Genomic DNA, 22,652 nt, shown 5'->3' with positions numbered 1-22,652 from the left:
AGAAGAGATTAGAAAAGAAGTGGAGAATCACTAGTACCAAACTAATGTAGTTTAACTCAAAATAAAAAATAAAGTAGGAAATTGCTTAAAACATGTTGTAGTAAGTATAAGTAAGCAATATGTGCTATTCAAAATGTAATAAATATCACCTGTGAAGTAGAGCAAACACGTTGTGGAGTGGTAATCATTCAGTGACCCTATAGAATTGCTGAACCCTTGGAGCAAGATTTTTTATTTGAAGACACATTTATTTTTTGTCACAATACCCATATTCAAATCAAAATTTACACTACACAATCTATTTCAGTTGAGAAAATGAAACAATAGAGAGTACTCAAAGAAGAGCAAGGGGGATAGAATTGCCAAAGATTAGGACCACAAAACTTCCAGTAAATAAGAGAGGGATGACATGAGCAAAGAAAAAAACATAAAGGATTAGGGATGCAAAACCTATAATGGTAAAAACGCAACAGAGAAAACACTTAGGTTAGAGAGTTGTGCCGAAGAGAGAGAGAGGGGAAGAGAAACACGTTTTGAAAAACGTCATGATTAATTGTAAAGACCGATCTTGTGAAAGGGAGGATCATTTAATGTATTACACTATTCAAATTACCATAACTTGTTATGGAATACGAGTAGATTTAGATCTTATTTTTATAACTATTTTTAATTTATTTAAATATTCTACGTCATGATTTTTTCAAAAATCACGTAATGGCGATACTGTCACCTGTGAATCTTGGATCCCATGCTAGGGGCATTGTGCCCAAAGCCCTAGATTCCACCCCTCCTAAGAACCCACGATTGGGATACTGCCCCTATTTCCACAACTAGAGATATTACCTACCACATCCTGATCCTACCTTGCTAGAGATTCTAATCTCAAATTGTCATTAAGGTGGCTTCAAAATCCTCAATGACATTACACATTATATATTAGACACATTAAATATACATAATCTTATAGAGTATGATTTAATATATTTTAATTATATTTATTAATTATTAATAAAATTAAAATTAAAATTATATATTTTTAATATATTTTGATACTATATTCCATAGTATACACGTAGTACGATATATTAATATAACATCATTTAGACTAAAATAGTATAATATAAAAATAAAATGTAACATGATACATTGTATTATTATGAACAAGTAGGTACTACAAGATTTATAAATATTTAACCATAATAAAGATGATCTTTTCTTCTCAAATAGCTTCTAATTGATGGTGAAATTTTCTCAATATTTATAGCTTCATATCATAGGGAATGAAATCTCCTATTATTTGGAGGTCCTTGTGGTTTTGACATTTAAGCACGAGGTTAATATTTCTCATAAAATATATTTATCCTTGTTGTCATGTGAAATACATGAAATAAATATCTTGATCATTTGATCACATATTTTCTTATGGAGATCGCAAAGACTATTTATCCTTGTCGGCATACAATAGAGGCTTTGACCATTTGGCTAAATCTTATTTTATGGACGTCACAAACAATACAACAAAGCCTGATGATCCACATAAAAAATAATTTGGTTCCCCAACAAGTAATGTCTAAATTTTTGCAATGCAAAGATCATCCCCAAAGCTTTCCGTTCAGTAACAGTATAATTCTTCTCAGCTGTTGTAAACCGTCTGCTTGCATAATAGACAGGTCTGAACCAACCAACAACCCTTTCCTGCATCAAGACTACACCTACTACAATATCAGATGCATCGACAAATACATGAAACGGAATATCCCATTGTGGTGGTTGCAAAATTGGTGCTACAACTAGCATCTTTTTCAATATAGCAAAAGCTTTATCCTGGTCATGCCTCCACACAAACTGAACCCCTTTCTTGGTTAACAATGTTAGTGGAGCACCAATATGAGCTAGATACCTCAAATACCTGCTATGCCATTTGACCTGCCCCACAAAGCGCATCACTTCTTGAACTATTGCAGGTACTACAACCTTCTGAACTGCTTGAATCTTCCTTGAATCAATAGCCATACCCTCTTCTAAAATAATATGCCCCAATAGAACTCCTCTTTTAGCAGCAAAAACAGATTTGAAAGGGTTAAGGGACATGCCAAATTGACGGCATCTTTCAAAACAAAGTCTAAGATGCTGCAAATGATCCACTTTCTTACCAAATACACAAAAATCATCTATGAAGACCCTCATAAAAGATGTAAGATAAGGATCAAAGGTTTTATGAGCTACACCCTGAAATTCTAGGGTATGTTAACCCTCAAACGAACGAATATCCTTGCTATCATCTAGGTTACATATACAATACATGTTATGACCATATAGCTAAATCTTTTCTTGTGAACTTCACAAAGAATTTTATTCAGAATCCTAAGTGTTATGTAAAATACTTGCAATAGAGGTTTTAACCATCTGGCTAAATCTTTTCCCATAAAGATCACACTGAATTTTTATCCTTGTTGTATGTATTTTGCTTGAGGTTTTGACCATCAGGCTAAATATTTTTCTAGAGAGACCATAATGAACTTTTATAATTTTTGTCATGTGAAATGCATACAACAAAGGTTTCAATCATTTGACTATGTCTTTTCCTATGGGGATCACAAAGAATTTTTACATTTTCTATGGTATGGAATACATACAATAGATTTTTAACCGGGTGGCTAAATATTTTCCTATATACATTATAAATAATTTTAATCATTGTTCTCGTGTTGAATAGATATAGTATAAGTTTTGACCATTTGCTATATCTTTTCCCAATGAGAACACACAAAGAAGTTTTTGCTTATACAAAGAGTAGCTAATAAAATAAACTACAATCAAGGGCAAAAAATAATAATTGAAGAATCTTTTCTTCTTTAGTTTAGGGCATATGTCAGAGAGAGAACTAGGGAGAGAAGAAGAGGAGAGAGAAAGACTGCAAAGGAGAGAGAGAGACTGCAGGAAGAGAGAGAAATAGAGTGACGAGGAGAGAGAAAGACTAGAATTGGAGAGACAAAGACAGGAAAGATGAAGCCATGGAAGCTTGGAGCAAGAAGGGAGAGAAAGATTGTAATTGTATTGATATGTCAAAAAAAGATATGAGAAATTACAACTTCTCTCCTTATATACCAGTGTCAATGTGACATGGCATATTATTAGTATTCTAAGTGTTTCCAGCTTCTTACAATCCATCCCTTCCCAAAAGTTTTTGTCCCCAAAAACAAAACTAGAAAGAGCTAAAGAAAATATGGATAGAACAGAGTACTACTCTGTTTTATAGCTTTACAAATAGGGAATGAGTGAAGAATTTATCATTACAAGGGCTGAATTTGAAGTACGGAAAGTGGACCCTGCTATATACATGATTTGAAGAACTTTAGAAGCCATTGGAGCCATAGAATCTTCAACAAATAGTTCCAGAAGAAAGTAGACAGCTTGCTGAAATAACAGTCCCTACTGGACCAAATCAGCCATAACTTTTGATAGAAGTGTCCAAATGAGGTGTATCACATATCAAAACGAAGCTCTTGAAGAGTACTTTAAGCTCATGTAGATAGCTCAATTCTGAAAATGAAGTACGATAAAAACTGCTCTAAAACAGCGTGCTGTCCTGAACCAGTCTACACCAATACTAGCTCCATAAGCAATAGGCTTCAGCCACCAATGTATCCTTCAAGTATGGATACTCATCCAATATTGAATCAGGTCTCCAAGAAGCCTCTTCAGAGGGTAAACCTCTCCATTTAATCAAATATTCCACAATAGAACGTAATCAAAGCTTCTTTTCACGCTGACCTATAACAGCCTCTGGGATGTACTGAACGATACCATCTTCATCAATAGGTGGCAGCTCATCAACTAAATCCACTGGATCACCATAATAGGGCTTGAGCTGACTAACATGGAAGACGTTATGAATTTTTGTAGAAGAGGGAAGCTCTAGTCTGTATGCCAAATCTCCAATCCTCTTAAGGATCCTGTAAGGGCCATAGAATCTGTGAGCAAGCTTATTACTGGATCCATCTTTCAATGTAGAATACTTGGATTTGGGCACCTTCAACAAAACCAACTCTCCTTCCTGGAACTCTAAAGGCCTCCTCTTCTCATCAGCATACATCTTCATCTGATCTTGAGCCTTCCTTAGATTCACCTTGCATTGCTGAAGAAGGGTCTGCATTCTATCCAACTCTTCCTTCCCATGAGGGTTGATCTTTTCGTTAAAAATGACTGTGGGTAGGGGCACCTTGTAACCATACAAAGCCTCAAAGGGTGAAACTCCTATGCTCGCATGAGTGGAATTATTATAAGCAAACTCAGCCAGGTGTAACCAAGAATCCCATGAGGTTTGGACATCATAGCAAAAATGGCGAAGATAAGTCTCCAACCATTTATTAACTCTCTCTGTCTGTCCATCAGTTTGGGGATGATAAGCCGTAGATGGAGCCAACTTGGTACCCATAGATGTAAATACCGCTTGCCAAAAGTTACTCATAAACTTTGAGTCCCTATCATGGACAATCACCTGCGGTAATCCATGCAATCTGAAAATATGCTCCATAAACTGGTTGGCCACCTGAGAAGCAGTAAACCGAATTTTTGTTGGAATAAAATGAGCTACTTTGGTGAGTTTGTCAACCACCACATAAATACTATTCCACCCCTTCTTGGTAGTAGGTAAGCCAGTGATAAAGTCCATAGTAATATGAGTCCATTTACCCGTAGGAATAGGCAACGGCTGCAATAAACCCCCTGGCTTATGGGTGCTATCCTTATTTTGCTGACAAGGCATACACTTCATAACGAAGTCCTTGACATCTTTCCACAGTCCTTTCCAATAAAAGCTCTTGCTGATCCTGTCATAAGTCTTGAAAACTCCCAAGTGTCCAGCTAAAGGCGAAGAATGCATCTCCTCCATAATTTTTCGCTTGAAAGAAGAAATAGAGGGAATAACAATCTTGCCCTTCCACCAAATAAGACCATTTTTAAGCTGGTAGTGCGAGTTTTCTTCCATGATACCTTGCTGTAATTTCTGAAAGATTTGGCTGAATTCCTCATCTAAGAGATATGCCTCTTGTAGCTCTTCAATCCAATCACTATGTAATTCCGTCATGGCTAATACTTTGCAGGCCCACATACGAGAGAGAGAATCAGCCACTATGTTATCTTTGCCCCTTGTATGAGTGATGTCAAAGTCATAATTTTGTAATGTTGCTACCCATCGTCGTTGCTTTGGAGTAAGATTTGACTGAGTAAGGAAATACTTGAGTACGCGATGATCACTATGTACTCTGAATCGGCTGCCATATAAGTAATGGTGCCATTTCTTGATTGCATGCAAAATAGCCAACATCTCCTGATCATAAACATTCATGGCCATCTCCTTATCAGTAAGCTTATGGCTTTCAAATGCAATTACTCCATGCTCCTGAAGCAAAACAGCCCCAATGCCACGGCCACTAGCATCACATTGTATAGTAAACTCTTTAGAGAAATCCGGGCATACAAGAATAGGAGCGGAGGTAAGTAATTCCTTTAACTGGTTGAAGTTGTTATCTGCAAGAGAATCCCAAAAGAAAGCCTCTTTCTTCAACCTGTCAGTTAAAGGGGCTGCAATTGCCGCATAATGCTTTATAAATCTGCGATAGAATGAAGATAGACCAAGAAATCCTCTAAGAGAGGTAGTAGTAGTAGGCGTTGGCCAATCTTTTATGCATTGCACCTTCTTGGGATCAGCCTGTATTCCTTTTTCACTGACTATATGTCCCAAGTATTCCACTTCAGTCTGCATGAAAGAACACTTCTTCTCCTTAGCAAAAAGCCTATGATGTCTCAACACATCAAAAACCTTCCTCATATGCAACAAATGATCCTGAAAAGTCTTGCTGTACATCAAAATGTCGTCGAAGAACACCAAGATAAACTGAAAGAGGAAAGGTTGTAAAATCTTATTCATCAGGCTTTGAAAGGTAGCTGGAGCGTTTGTAAGGCCGAATGGCATCACCAAGAAATGGTAGAGCCCACGATCAGTCCTAAAAGCAGTCTTGACCTCATCACCCTCTCTCATGCGAATCTGATGATACCCTGATCTCAAATCGATCTTCGTGAAGAATCGAGCCCCCTTAAGCTCATCAAGCAAATCATCTATCCTGGGTATAGGATACCTGTTCTTTACTGTTATCTTGTTAAGATCCCTGTAGTCAATGCACATTCTGAAAGATCCATCTTTCTTTTTGACTAACAGGACTGGGGATGCATACGGTGAAGAACTTGGTTCAATGAATCCCATTTCAAGAAGCTCTTTGATTTGCTTGGCTACTTCCTCTCGTTCACATTTTGATAGTCTGTAAGGTGGCTTATTGATCGTCTTTGAGTTGGGTTCCAAATCAATGGGGTGATCCACCGCTCTCTTAGGAGGCAATGAAGTAGGTACTTCAAATAGATCTCTGTACTCCTCAAGAAGAGCTGTCAAGGCTGGATGGTTTGCTGAATTATTGGGCTGATCCTCTGTTTCTTTGTTCAAATGCAATACAAATATCTGTGAGCGCTTCTTGTACTCTTTCTTGAGTTGTTGAATGGTGATAAGCTGAAAATCAGATTTAGTAGGGATCCCCTGTAAACGGATGAGCTGTCCATTGGAGAAAAACTCCATATATAACTGTGAGAAATCCATAGTAATCCTGCCTAAGGTCATCAACCAATCACAACCAAGTACAATATCTATGGGCCCCATTTCCAAAGTGATCAGGTTTACTTTGACTTCAAAATTTTCAGCCATCTGCAAAGAAACCTGTGGACAAATCTGTGTGCTGATTTCCTCTTCACCATTAGCCACTTGTACTCTAATGGGCTGCTGTAAGTCGGTGGGAACACAATTCAACTTGTACAAAATGGATTTATTGACAAAACTGTGGGTACTGCCACTATCTATCAGGATGAACACTAGCTTTCCACATATGCTTCCCTTCATATGAAGTGTATTAGGGTTCTTAGATCCCGTCCAAGCATCCATAGAGATAGAACAATTAGTGGCAGCAGGCAACTCATTACAAAATCCACCAGGATCAAATGGGATATCACCGCATGGATCAAAAGAAAAAGAGTCAGATGGATCATAGAAGTACTCCTGTCCATCATCATCCTCAAAATCTTCATTTTCAACATTGATTGGGACTGCATTAACTTCATCTATGTCATTTTCAAGGTCCTCAAGAACTAGCATACTCTGAATTTTTGGCTTGGCATTTTTGTATACACACTTTGAAGCATGGTCAGGAGTATACTTTTCTCCACATTTGAAGCATAAGCCTTTGTCCTTTCTTTCCTTGTAAAGATCCATGGGAATATTTCTGGAATTTGTATTGGCTGAAGTAGACTTAGGCTTATTGTCACCTTGCTTAAATTCAACCTTTGGACTGTTTGCTGTCCTGAAATTGCCTTGAAGCCTAGAAGCATTAAATGGAGGATAAGTTGGTATCCGTAAGCTCCCACTAGGCATATGATTGCTGCCATAATTGTTACCAACTTGCCCTTGCTTTAAAACAGTCCTTGGCTGTCCATAACTTGGCTGAAATGAAGACTCTTTCCTATACTTCCTTCCAAAGCGCTCTGCAAGCTCAATAGCCTTGAAAAGTGAAGTAGGATTCTGTGCCATAACATCAGCTGACAAGGATGGTTCTAAACCATACATAAACTTGTGTAACTCGGCCTCATCACTGATGTTTTCCACATACATGGTCAAGTTAAGGAATTGGTTTGTATATTCTCTTACACTTAGGCTCCTTTGTTCCAAGTTATACCATCTTCGTTCTAACTTCTCTTTTTCAAGAGGTGAAACAAAGACTTCAGCCATAAGTGCCTTGAAAGCTTCCCAATTCTCAATAAGTACATTCTCTTTCTTGATATACCTCCACCAAGTGTGAGCAAATCCTTCTAAGTGCAAGGAGGCAAAGTGTATCTTCATAACATCAGTTTTAGGAAATATATCAAAATAAGACTCCATCTTAGAGGTCCATTCCTCTAATTCTGATGGTGAAGATGACTGGCCATTGAATTTGGATAAAACAATTTTGTCCTTGAATTCTCTATCATGGAAGGGTTGCTGTCCCAAAACTGGCTGATCAGAATTTCCAAGTACAGAACCCCCAAAATGAGATTGAAATCTTCCAACAGGTGGCTGAGAATTACCCTGTAATCTTCCTGTTGGTAAAGCACCCCTAGAATGCTGAGTATGCAGTCCAAAAGCTTGAGTATTGGCGCCGTTCAAACTGCCCAAATAGTCATCATGCCTTTGTGAAGCTTCTCCCACTTCATATTGACTATTGGGTATGCCTCTTCTTCCTATGATTCCATCTCCATGACCATTTTGGTTGGATGGCTGAAGTGGAACTGAAGGATCAGTATTTGAACAGGCCTTTTCATTAGCTTCTTTTGATGCCACTTGTAATTGTAAAAGTTTAGAGATTTGTGCCATGAGTAGGTCGTTGGACATTACCAATCTATCAATGGAAGCCTTGGTCTGATCAGTAGATTGAACCATCTGATCCATTCTTGATAGCATGGCCTCATGTCGCTCTCTATGCCTTAGTTCATGGGCACACAAAGTATCATTGAGCATACTAATTTCTCCTTGTTGAGGCTCTTCAGGGTTCTCTTGAAATGTGCTTTCCATCATAGAATCCCTGATTTGCTGTGCATAGTCCTCCTGGACCTTATTTTTGCCTTTATGCCCTGCCATACTAGTGCAGTCGTGCAGTACCCCCTGTCAGTAAAACGGCTATAACTTTGGCTAGAAAACTCCAATTGCAAAACTTTTTTATGCGAATCGAAGCTTACAATGCCCTCTTCGAGATGAGCTATAGCACGCTATAACAAGTTTAGGACAGAAAATTCTGTAACTGAATTTCAGAGTCTGAACTGTCCAGTCCTGCACCCTGTTTAGACCTGTAAGTGCCCTGTTTTGACCCTGTAATGCAAGAAAGTAACCTCCAATGGCTACCAAACCCTGCAAAGGGGAATATAGGACCTGCGGGTACCCTGTAGTACCTGCACCTGTACTTCAGCATCAAAGGGTGTACCTGTATCCACCTGTAAATACCCTGTGGGTAACCTGAAAATGCCCTGTTTTACCCTGTTTTACTCCAATAGGTACTTGAGTCGTTGGAAAGTCTTCAATCTTCAATTCTCCACTCGCTGTACCTGTGTGAGGGATAAAACGGCAGGACGGGCTCCCTACACGGGCTCCGAATCACCGGGAGGTGGGCAAAGTTCCCCCCGGGTCGGTTGGTTGCACCCCTTCGGGATCTTCGATAGTGAGGGAGGGTCACCTCTCTTTTATCCCACTATCTCCCCCGGCATCCACCTTTTTCCTCGGTGGGAATATCAACATGGCAGAGGCTAGTGTGCTAAGCAATCAGCATGATATGCAATTGAAAAAATAACCATTCAGTCTTTCATGAGATGCAATTGATTGAGATAAACGAACTTGAGATGGGAGAAGGGTTTTACCTATGCAATTCAGTGACTCACTGATTGCTAGTACTTACCCTTTACAATTTTCCAATTTAGGCAAAAGAGAATCAACCAATCAATTGGATTAGAGTAAGCAAAGGAATCAATCAATGTATTCAGTCCATAGGATTCAAATGTTATGCTGAAATCTCAGATTAAGGCCATTCATTCACTGATTGAAGCTAATATGCATTAGGCAAACATTGCATTCATGAATAAATGGATTCAAGCAAAGGTTGGCTGAGAATTTGATGAAAATGTTCAATTCTTTAATCTCTCAGTCAAATGGCTTAAGCTCAGCAATTGGATTAATGAGAGAGATTAAAAATTGAAGAGAAATACCTTGACATGGCTGAAAATAACTTGCCAAATGCTTGATAGGGCTCCCGGTTGTCCAATGTTAGCAAAATAATCCAAGAAGCTTGCTTATCTGATGGTAGAGACCAATCTTGAAGCTTCAAATGCTTGAAATTGAAGCATTAAACCCGTTTCCCCCAAATTTTTGCTCCATAGAAGCTCTTGATCTTCAATCTTAAGCCCTCCCGTGCTTAATCCTTGCAATTTGTTGAAGAATCCTTGCTGAAATGATTCCACGGGCCAAAAGGATGAAGAATCTTCAAGAAATTGTCAAGAAATAGAAGCTTGGGCTGAAGCTTTCATGGCTGCCCATGGACTGTTCATGTAAGGTTCAAGAGATGCTGAAGAATCATGAATGGAGCTGAATCCTCCCTTGTTTGCTGAAGATTTCTCTTGCCAAGGACCAAGGAGAGTGTCAGGAGCTGGAGGTGAGGTAGGCTGAGCAAGGGCAGGGCTGGAATCAGCCCGAAAATTGCGCCGCAATTTTCGGGGCTGTTCCTGGCCTGAATGCTTGCTCAATCTTGAGCAACTAGGTGCTCAACTTGAAGCTCATGCTGAAAGGCTTCTATTCCAGGTGATTGTTGGTCAGGAAGATCAGAGGTAAGAGAGATATGAACAGATCTTGGGGCTGAACCTCCATGGAACCTGCAGGAATTTCCAGGAAAGGGGAAAGAGAAACCCCTCTTTTCAAAGTAACCACACTTTGTTCTCAAACTAAGCCCGGTTAACCATTCTTTACCCTAGTTACCTCCATTTTTGCATAAAATTTGATGACGTCCAGCCATTTAAGCCTTTACCCGCTATATCTGACCTTGAATATCTCCAGATGTAGTCATTGCTAACTGTAGTTGTCCTGCAGCACTCCACTAGTCACTGTCTTGTACCATTTTTGTCTAAAATTGGTTTTGAAATAGGAAAATGAGAGTGAAAATGGAAGAAAATAATGGATCAAAGACTGAAGCTCTGATACCACTTGTCAGAGAGAGAACTAGGGAGAGAAGAAGAGGAGAGAGAAAGACTGCAGAGGAGAGAGAGAGACTGCAGGAAGAGAGAGAAATAGAGTGACGAGGAGAGAGAAAGACTAGAATTGGAGAGAGAAAGACAGGAAAGATGAAGAAGCCATGGAAGCTTGGAGCAAGAAGGGAGAGAAAGATTGTAATTGTATTGATATGTCAAAAAAAGATGTGAAAAATTACAACTTCTCTCCTTATATACCAGTGTCAATGTGACATGGCATATTATTAGTATTCTAAGTATTCCCAGCTTCTTACAGCATAGTTCATGAGAAAGTTTATTTTTGGCCATATGGTCAAATCTATCTCCTTTTTAAAATATGTTTCCATTAATACTTTGTATTATGGATGTTGGACTTATTCTATCTAATGTTTCAGTGCTTTTTTCTTTTCAATAAAAATTGATACTTCATTGTATTTACCAATTTCATTACTATTTTCTTCTTTGTAAGAGGTGATAATATAAAAATTATAAGATCTCCATTTTCTCACTTGTATAGGTATCATGAATAACACATTTTATTTTGGAGAAACGGTGAATTTGCTACTTGATCATGAGATTGTTGCACTTGAGAGAGTGCATGAAATACATCCAAATGAGACATGACATGGAGAAACACTTCAATATGGATATATTTTAGTGGCTATTGATAAATGTCTAAATGTAGCATCATATTTGCCATTCCCAACATTTGATACAATGAAGGTTCATGAAGCTGTAGGTGGTTTTGCAAAATGGGAAAAGAAAGATATAGTGGTTGTTTCAAACTCAATAACAATTCATGACAAAGGAGATGGTTACGAATCAAACCATATTCTACCTTCTAAGGATATTGATGTGCTTAGCATTCATGAAATTTGGAGAGAACGTAGAGTAATACTATGGATAGAAGGCAACACGATGTGTGTTGGGACAGGGGTTATATTATTGGCTTTTCCATATGATGTGATAAAATTTGAATTGTTGGGAGAAGAGGATGTTGGTGTGGCAATAGATAAAGCCCTTGATCAAACCATAGGAACATACATAGGTGACAACCTCCACTGTGTCACTTTGGAAAGATGGCCTATTAAATAGATCACCTTTGATTATGGAACATCGTTGCTACAACATCAATCATACATGCAATTTATCTCTACAAATACTTGTGCCAAAAACATGGAAGATACTAATGAAGATTTTGTTTGTGCAAAAAAATTGATTTTTGTTCAAAAAAGATCATATTGTATGGTCAATAGAAAGCCTCAAAGTATTGCCCCTAAAGGTGCAAACTTGAGAACTTCTATGGACTCCATTTCACAGGTTTCCACGATTGATTGCTGTCAAGAAAATTGTTATCAGTTTGTTCATAGAGAAGCAATGCAACAATCGCATAATGTAATATATATCAAATATTTTTTCTTTCCTCTCTCGGCGGCGCGTCGTGCTGGAAGGGGGGAAGGGAATAGAGGAGCCAGCAAGCTCCTCGCTGGAGCTTGCTCGGCTTCACGGGCATGCGTAGGGACACGTTTGAGAGGGGGGATTCCCTCCCCTCCCCTATATAATTGAGGGAGGGCCGCAGGCTACTGGGGGAGGGGGAGGAAAGGACAATGCTGCTGCCGCCTGATGCCAAAACGCTGCCATTGAACCGCTGTTGAGGAGGAGCCGCCCTGTCGCCAACCGCCAGCTGTTGTCGCTGCCGCCATCGAACATCCGCCGTCTTGAAGTGACTCCATCCTCTCTCCCCACGTGGGCCTTCGAGCCCACAGAAGCTTCAAGAAGCTTCTTGAAGCTTCTAAGGGGGCTCCTCTAAGCCCCCTTCCTATACCCTTCATTTACCCTTTCACCCCCCTCCCGGTTTTATCCCCTTTTACCCTTTCACCCCCCGGTTTTAAACCCTTAACCCCTTCCCGTGGAGCCACTAAACCCCCACCCCGTGTTTAAGCCACCTTAGCCCCCACTCCCCTTGGCCTCAAAAACCACTAAACCCCCGCCCCCCCCCCCTCCGTGCTTTATAAGCCTTAAGCCCTTTCTCCCTTAAGCCCCCTTCCCTTGGATGGAACCCCCCAAAGAACTAAGGCTTGAAAAGTCTTATCCACCTTAACCCCCGTGTTTAACTTATTACACCCTTCTTGTGCTTTTTACCCCCTTTCACCCTTCACCTTTTCCCTTGGTTTGGAACTTACCCCCGTGTCCAGAAATCCCTTTAAGATCCCCCTTTTTATACCCTTTCAAGGCCCTTCATATGTTTGCAAAACCGCACTCACACACACCCTTTTTACTGTGTATATACCCCTATAGGGCCTTTTTAGGCTTTGTAAACCTTTCCCTTCCGAAGAAGCTAAGACCTTACAGGTCTTATTAACCCCTTCTCGTGGTCAATCCCTTAACGACTCCTTGCCTCAAAAGAGAGAAGAAGAGTATTGAAGCGACGGTGGAATTCCGAAAAGGAGTGTAAAGCTGCCTTCACGTTCGAAGGATTACAACTGCGATGCCGCCTAAGAAAGTCCAAGGAGTAGCTGCGGGAGGGTCATCTCCCGGTATCCATGTGGATATCTCACCCCAAAACCAAGTTTTTCCTTCTTGGTTTTATATCGGTTTTAATTCAATCATGCAAGATGAATTGTTAGGGATAAGATATATTTTGTCCTAGTTATTTACGATGAAGAAATTTAGTATAATTAAACATGCAAAATGGATAAAGTATAAAACATAGTTTTCCTTCAAATAGCATTATGCATTGAAACGAATTACGAGCAAGATTATCTACCCACTATATTAGTATATTTCGGTTAAATCTTAAAGGTATAAAAACTGCATCTTGCACCATTAACCCCTATTCTTTTTACAACGAATCATTATAGAAGGTGAAATTCATGAAAGGTTTCTTACGTTGCTTAAACTCTAGGAAGTTATCATTGCTAACTGCATATCTTAGCAAGGAAAAGATTGTTTATTTGGAATGAGTTTTGTTCGCAAGGAAAAAGGAAGATTAATTGAATTTACCTAACCTCAAATCAATAAAGTTTAGGACTAAAAAAATCAATTGTCACATAGATAACAAATCGTGCCGAGGTGATCTCGATATTACCTTCTAAAAGTTAACCAAATTAATATGAACTTAGAAATACCTATGCTGCGAAATATTCATTGGGAATGAATTAAAATCCAAGAAACGTTTATACCTTAAATACTTGCCCACATTCTCAGATTGTAGAATCAGTAAATTAAAAATGTAAAAGAACTAGGGTTTGTCCCTGAGTTTCTTAAAGAAAATAATAAAGTTAGGAAACCCTAAGTCTGACAAACGTCAGCTTAAAGAAACTAAAACGGATTGTTTTGTAACTCCATTATCGCATAGTACGATGCAGGACTTGCATGGCAAGTACGAAGACATATGGTCTTGTGATTGATTCACAAGGAGAAAGAATAAATTCCCGCATCAAGGATGGGGGATCCTTACGTAAGTTATCTTGCATGAGGATATATTCTTTGATGTCCTTCTAAGTAAGGAAGGTTAAAGAACGGAAACTAAAGTATCCAATGAGCTTTAGGGTTGACCAAGTTGGGTTAATAGGGTACGCCCTAACCCAGAATAAAAAGGATCTTGCCAAATTGCAGAGCACCCCGGATCGAATGCTAGATATATTCAAAAAAGATTCCTTCCTTAGTAGTTTACCAAAACAACAAGATCAATCAATGGAAATGTTTGTGCTTGCTAGAGATTTTAGAGCACTGTTTGATTTATTAATTACAAATTAAATGAATATCTATACTTCATGTTGAAGGCCTGAAGGGAGTGGCAGCTTCAGTTATCCCTGACTGTCTGCCTGACCCTAACCAAGGGGGTTGTTGACCGCGCCGAGAATGTGGACCGAACCCGCTGCGAGAGGTCTCTCCGTTAAGCGCTACTTGGGACAGGAGGACACTTGGATGCCAGGAGGGGACTCTGGCCGTAAATCCCTTGCCTTCCGAGTCCTGCACAAGAGGCTAACGTGACTCGGGATTGGATCTCGAGGCCCGCATACTAGCCTGCAGCGGGCGAAAACTTGGAATAGTGATCCATGTGGATTGTTGGATAGCCTTCGGGCAGATTATGGACAAGCCTACGGGCGGAACTGCTTGTATTTCAAAGATAAATATGATGATATTTTAATAAAGAACTTGTCTGATATTATTTTTCTATGTCACATGATAAGATTACGTGAAGGAAGCAGTGCTTAACGGATTAATTAAAGAAGCTGATTGTTACATGTCCAATTAATGTGTTAGATAATTACATAACTAAAACAAACCGAGGAAAGTGCGGAGGATGGGCCATGGGTCCATCCTACGGTTGGGTGGTCTCGGTTGGCCGGGAACTTTTCTCAAATCTCGAAGAACAGCGGGATGATTGTCAAAGGACACGATCAACAAAACCATTGACTTAGAGTTATGTCTTAACCGATTTACGCTATTTTAGGGGAACGGAATGGGACTATGCCTTAGGGCAGAGAGGTTGAGCTTTGCATCCCTCTCATTTCCCATTCTCTTTGAACCAAGTGCAGCATGAATCTGCTTCGGACCTGGCGTTTCTGCGTAAAGTAGTTCGCATGGGTCTGACGCTAGTTGCTGTTAGGAAATGACCAATCAAGAAAACCCTAATTCCAATCGATCCTAAGTGGGAACAACGAGAATACTTTCGCTACGTGGCAGACACGGAAAGCCCTAGATCTCAAACCCCGTAGCATTCCATGGGAGTGCCGGGCGGAGCTTTCTAGACATCCTTTCCGATGGACTGCTAAGATGTGTCCTGGATGATACTAGTGGACACGTTACAGTTGGTATCAGAGCCGACCAACAACGGAATTTTTTTAAATGAAATCTCAATAAAATGAAGTAAAGAAATTGTTGCTGTCCAAACATTTCCTTACCTTCAATACTGTCTTGCAGAATTACGAAGCATGGAACAAGTTTTTGGTATTTCGAGTCATGTTTATGACTGCAATGCATTCTCCGCTTTATAGACAAAGAATTGGGATGATGAACATCCTGGAGCAGATCTATAATCCATCACCTTTGTACATGGAAGGAAGATGGACGGGTGCTTCAGGAACCTATTATATAGCCGCCCACCGGTTTGCTTATCTACAGACCAAACTAAAGAGGATCAAGTGGTTGGAAGACCTGAAAGTCGTGAAGCTGTTTGTTTTTGTGGAAGCTCACGTAAATTTGACTTTACATGTTCCAGGTCGAAGGGTTGAGATGAACTCATATGTATATGAGGAAGTAACCCGTGTAATCCCAGCCGACAGGATTAAAGTGTTGGGCCGCCATGAGAAGTATGGATTCCAACGGAAAGGATATCCTGAACTTCCAATGACTTACCGATTCCTAAAGATCCATGACCCAAAACCTTACTATTACACAGTTCCTGTAGATAAATGCAATACAACGTTGTTCTCCCCAAACTAAATGTAACAATTGGTTTATCATCACATGAAACGTTGTATTCAAAAGGGCTATGCCCATATAAATACAAATAAAGACTTCTTTTTATCAATGTCTGGATGTGCATAAGAGTTGATAAAAAGTTAAGTAGCTACATTGTTTACGAGATAGCTGAATTATAAATGTAATATAAGCTAACGTCGATTATCGTATAATAACGTTACGAAAACCTTTATTTAGGCACAACCCCAAATACAGGTTCCTAATTCGCCTCCTACATCAAGTACTGCTGTGATCCAGGAGAAGAAGTTCCTTCTCAAGCAGATTAAGCCACCCGAGTTTGACGGGAGAGGCAGATTCGTCCAAGCTGATGCTGAAATTTGGATTGAATCCATGGAGGATTACTTCAAAGCAGCCGGTACTGCACCCGCCAATCAGGCTATGCTCGCCAAGTTAAAACTCATCGGCAAAGCCAGATTTTGGTGGAAGCAATGGTGCAGGGATCAAGGGATTACAGAGGGATCCGTTACCTGGGAGAAGCTGAAGAAAGCCGTGCAGGATAGATACTTACCACCTGTATATCCCACGCAGAAAATGAACGAGTTCTACAAGCTAAAACAGCTAGGACTCACTCTTGACGCATACTACTCTAAATTCGTCTCACTTTTAAAGTATGTGCCACAAATGGACATGACACAGCAGGTGTCCAAATTTTGTGCGGGCTTAAATCCACCAATAAATACCCGTCTCGAATCTATGCGTCCATCAGATCTTCAGGATGCACTCATTCGAGCAGCGCCTATAATTCAGGAGGTGCAAGCTAGACCAAGGGGTAACAAAACTTGGTCTTATCATGACCCGAACAAAGGTGCATTCAGACCTCAAATGAAGAGAGTTCAAGGTCATAATCAGAGACAAAGAAAGAAAGCAAGGACGAATAATGCCAACAACTTTGTTCCTACTCAAAGTAATGGCCAAAACCTCCGTTGTTTCCATTGCAACGAACCCGGTCACTTCAAGAGGCAATGTCCCAAGCTTGGCGGAGGACATCGCCAAGCGCCTTTCCAAGGAATAGGCCGTGGTCAAGGAGCCACTACCCGAGGAAGAGGAAGAACCGCCTGCATTGCCAATAGGCAAAGAGGTGAAGAAGAAGAAGAGAAAGATCCGACCATGGAAGCAGAATTTGAAATAGTGACAGTCCATGTCGCTTTACACAAGAAAGGGCCGAATCGCCAGTTCTCGGTGATTCAGACACCGTCGGACTATCAAGGTTAAGGTTTCAAAACCTTACTCTTACACAGTTCCTGTAGATAAATGCAATACAACATTGTTCTCCACAAACTAAATGTAACAATTTGCTTATCATCACATGAAACATTGTATTCAAAAGGGCTATGCCCATATAAATACAAATAAAGGCTTCTTTTTATCAATGTCTGGCTGTGCATAAGAGTTGATAAAAAGTTAAGTAGCTACATTGTTTACGAGATAGCTGAATTATAAATGTAATATAAGCTAACGTCGATTATCATATAATAACGTTAAGAAAACCTTTATTCAGGCACAACCCCAAATATAGGTTCCTAATTCGCCTCCTTCATCAAGTACTGCTGTGATCTAGGAGAAGAAGTTCCTTCTCAAGCAGATTAAGCCACCCGAGTTTGATGGGAGAGGCAGATTCGTCCAAGCTTATGCTAAAATTTGGATTGAATCCATGGAGGATTACTTCAAAGCAGTCGGTACTGCACCCGCCAATCAGGCTATGCTCGCCAAGTTAAAACTCACCAGCGAAGCCAGACTTTGGTGGAAGCAATGGTGCAGGGATCAAGGGATTGCAGAGGGATCCATTACCTGGGAAAAGCTGAAGAAAGTCGTGCAAGGTAGATACTTACCACCTGCATATCGCACGCAAAAAATGAACGAGTTCTACGAGCTAAAACTGCTAGGACTCACTCTTGACGCATACTACTCTAAATTCGTCTCACTTTTAAAGTATGCGCCACAGATGGATATGACACAACAGGTGTCCAAATTTTGTGCGGGCTTAAATCCACCAGTAAATACCCGTCTTGAATCTATGCGTCCATCAGATCTTCAGGATGCACTCATTCGAGCGGTGCCTATAATACAAGAGGTGCAAGCTAGACCAAGGGGTAGCAAAACTTGGTCTTATAATGACCCGAACAGAGGAGCATTCAAACCTCAAATGAAGAGAGTTCAAGGTCATAATCAGGGACAAAGAAAGAAAGCAAGGACGAATAACATCAACAACTTTGTTTCTACTCAAAATAATGGCTGAAACCTCTGTTGTTTTCACTGCAACGAACCCGGTCACTTCAAGAGGCAATGTCCCAAGCTTGGCGGAGGACGTCGCCAAGAGCCTTTCCAAGGAACAGGCCGTGGTCAAGGAGCCGCTACCCAAGGAAGAGGAAGAACCGCCTACATTGCCAATAGGCAAAGAGGTGAAGAAGAAGAAGAGGAAGATCCGACCATGGAAGCAAAATTCGAAAGAGCGACAGTCCATGCCGCTTTACACAAGAAAGGGCCAAATCGCCAGTTCTCGGTGATTAAGACACCGTCGGACTATCAAGGTAAAGGTTTCAAAACCTTGATTGATTGTGGTAGTATACATTCCTTTATCTCACCAGCATGTGCAAAAAGATTAGGAATAGCCACAGTAGAAGCACCTACCCTGCTTGTGGAATTGGCAAATGGTCGTGAGGTAACTTGTACCATTCAAACTGCTAAGGTGGAATTCTTTCTCGGAGGAAAGAAGACTTCAGTTAAATTCAGAGTTATGAATTTAGGTATCTATGAGTGTCTACTCGGAATGGATTGGCTTAAGCCCAACGATACCCACATTCACTGTGGAAAGGGTCAAGTTGTTGAGAAACATGCGGGATCTAGAGCATGGCAGTGAGCTATGGTGGATGGAAGGAGAAGTGTGGACTCATGACATTGACACTTCACTGAAAAGAAAAGAGTATTATAATTGCATTAAGAAAAGGAAGCAAGTACAATGCTTTATAGGAAAGTAGGAAACTGCAGTAGGCACCACTGTGCATATGGGATAGGTAAGCCTGCATATCCTTGGCCCCGAAGCTCCATACAAAGAGGCTATTTAGTGAGTGTGATTGCTGAATCTCAACACCCCTCCTCAATCACAACTAGAAAGGCACAAAGTGTGTAGAGGCTGTAATGAGAACCACCTGCAAAGTGTGGGCACACCACAAACATGGTAGACACCAGAGGCTGTCGCAGAAAAGGCTAAGTGTGGGCACCAAAACATGATGGACATCCAGAGGCTGTAATAGGGACCTCATAAAGTGTACAGGGACTGTAATGCCAAGTTACATGAGGAGTTTACAAAGCTTATGGCCAGAAGCATTAGAGCAAGGAAATACAAAACTAAAAAAGTCTATCTGAATAGAAGGACTGATGAGGTTTGTCCTTCTCTTGGTGGTCTTCTTCTTCTTCTTCTTCTTCTTCCTTTGCTCCATTCTCTTCTTCTTCTTTGACTGCGACTAGATAGGCCTTTTGGGATCTCTTTCTTGCGTGGCAGAACTTCTCGGTGTGTTTGGTCCTTTTGCAGAAGTCACAGAAGAGCTAATCCTTCTTGCCTTTGTACCTGTTGCCAACATATAATGCATGCTCATCTCTAGAGGTACTTGGTTCTTCCTTAGTTTTTAGCTTCTTTTCCTCTTCTAACAGTGATGCCTGGATATCAACAAGTTCAGGATTTGGCATGTTGATTAAAGTTGTTGATACATTATTATATCCAGGAGGCAAACTCTTAAGTAGAACACCGATTCAAACATCTTCGTCCATTTTAATGTTGATTCCTGCAAGTTGGGTTAGGAGTCCTTCCATGTAATTTAGATGTGTGGCAAGTGATGTGCTGGACTTCATTTCAAGCCTGAAGAACTCAATCAGGAGACCATACTTTGATGATTTAGATTGTGCACTGAACAAGGTGTCAAGTCTCTTCCATGTATCCAATGAGGTCTCACAGTTATCCACATGGTGGATATAACTGTCGTCTAGCTCCAGTTTGATAATGGCCTGGGCTCTGTCATCATTCTTTTGCCAAGTAGTTGCAAGGTCCGCATCTCGAGGTTTCTTCTCTCTGCCATTTGTGATGGCCCAGAGACCCTTTTTCATCAAGATGAGCTTCATGCGGGTTTGCCAGGTGTGAAACCCGACTCCTTTGAATCGAGCATTTGGAGAGTCTTTTCCCATGTTGAGGTTGCAAGATCAACAACAAATCAACACCAGAATTCTGAGATTTTATCAGTAGAAGAGCATATTGCAATGTGTCAAGAGACACAGTTAATGACAGTGTGAAAACACACTATGTCAGTGTTGATGTTGAGCTTGATTCTTCTTGTTCGGGATCGTTCGGTCGTTCTTCAATCTTCTCAGGTCCTTCACCTCCTTGATTTGATGATGGTTCAATGGATTAGAGTGGGCTTTAGCTTGGTTTAGTGTCAGGAGTGAGAAAAAATGAGGAAAAAAAAGCTTGAGAGATTTTGGCTATGGCTGACAGTTTAGGGTTTCAGATAGGGGCCTGGTTTTTTGCAGATTGCAGGAGCTAAGGTTGATCATTTCCAAAACTTTTTTAATGGAAATGAAGCTTACTTCTCTTTAAAAGCCCTATCCTCCTCGTCAAGATCGTGGCCTGTATGGCATGCGCAGAGTGGACGAACAAGCACGGCGCAGTTTTGGGCAGCGATGCCGAATGTCTGCAATGCCAGGGCTGTAGATCACCAATGTGGCCGATTGTTGTGCCAGGAGGGAGCGCCCTAAGTAGAGGAAGATATGTCTAGAAGAAAGTTCATGAAGATATGCTCTACAGAGAGAGATATGAAGGCTCCATGGAGGGTATGTCCTGCAGGTCACAGTTGAAGACTATGGCAGTGACTGGGAATTTTCACAATGCTGAGCTTCAGATAGCCAAATGTCATGGATTGATGTGATATAGGGAAGCTTTGTGAGTTGGGGAATACTTTTCCAGAAGGAAGCTCTAAGAGATTTGACCTATGGAGTGAGATATAAGCAGCTCAATCTGACAGGGTGCTGCTGGCTATGGCTGCCATGGAAGCTTCAGTGAGGGTAGATGAAGTCATGGAATGGAACTAAGCTGACCAGAGATTAACATGAGCTGAGAGAGAGCAGAGGAGAGCTAAGCCGAGCTGAGCCATGCCCGACTGGGCTCTGATACCATGTTGAGAAACATGCGGGATCTAGAGCATGGCAGTGAGTTATGGTGGATGGAAGGAGAAGTGTGGACTCATGACATTGACACTTCACTGAAAATAAAAGAGTACTATAATTGCATTAAGAAAAGGAAGCAAGTACAATGCTTTATAGGAAAGTAGGAAACTGCAGTGGGCACCACTGTGCATATGGGATAGGTAAGCCTGCATGTCCTTGGCCCCTGAAGCTCCATACAAAGAGGTTGTTTAGTGAGTGTGATTGCTGAATCTCAACACAAGTTTCCTTTCGAAACTCTGAAAGGGAATTAGTCACAACTCAAGGTGAGGCAGGAGTGCCAAGAATCCAATTGGCCAAAGTATCTCGGATCATGAAAGGAGTCAGAAAAGGATTACCTGTTTACTTGATCAAACTCAACAAGTTAGATCAAAAGCAAGAGTCTCATGAAGGTCCTTCTTGGCTAAAGGAATACGCGGACGTATTCCCTAAAGAGTTGACCAAACTTCCGCCTCAAAGAGAAGTAGATCATGAGATTAGGTTAGTACCTGGAGCTGCGCCAATTGCAAAGAGACCTTATAGAATGTCCATACAAGCTTGATCAAAATTGATCCCATCTTTGTTAGATAATATGGTAACAATATTATCATAAGCAGGATCCTTTACAGTGCCAAGAAGTTGTGTTATCAATTGCTTTCGTGGAATAGAATCACCACCAGTAGCAATAAGCTGATTGATAATGTTCTTGAATGATTCGATATGTGTTGTCATAAAAGTTCTAATATCATATTGTAACTCATTGAGTTGACTATGCAGATAAAGTATTTATGTAATAGATTTCTTCTCAAAATTTGCTATCAAATACTTCCATATAGCTTGTGATGTTGAAAGATTACATACATCAAGCATAAGAGATTCTTGAAGAGTAAAAAGAATATACCGATGAGCTGATTTTTCATGTCTAACCCACTCATTACAAACAGTTTTCCATTCTTCAAAGATAGGTCCTTTAGCTATTACAAGGATATTATCATGAGCATGATCATTTGGTTGAGGCAGACATTCATAATTACCAAGAACAATATCATGCAAGTCATCACCTTCAAGAATTAGCAACAGCTTTACTTTCCACCCAAGGAATCCTTGTCCTTGAAAGTGAGGGATGAAACGTTGTC

Source organism: Lygodium microphyllum, chromosome 9 (assembly GCF_053477565.2).
Source record: "Lygodium microphyllum isolate KBCC chromosome 9, Lygodium_microphyllum_v1.1.10, whole genome shotgun sequence".
NCBI classification, from domain to species: Eukaryota; Viridiplantae; Streptophyta; class Polypodiopsida; order Schizaeales; family Lygodiaceae; genus Lygodium; species Lygodium microphyllum.
This window is presented reverse-complemented; position numbering follows the sequence as displayed.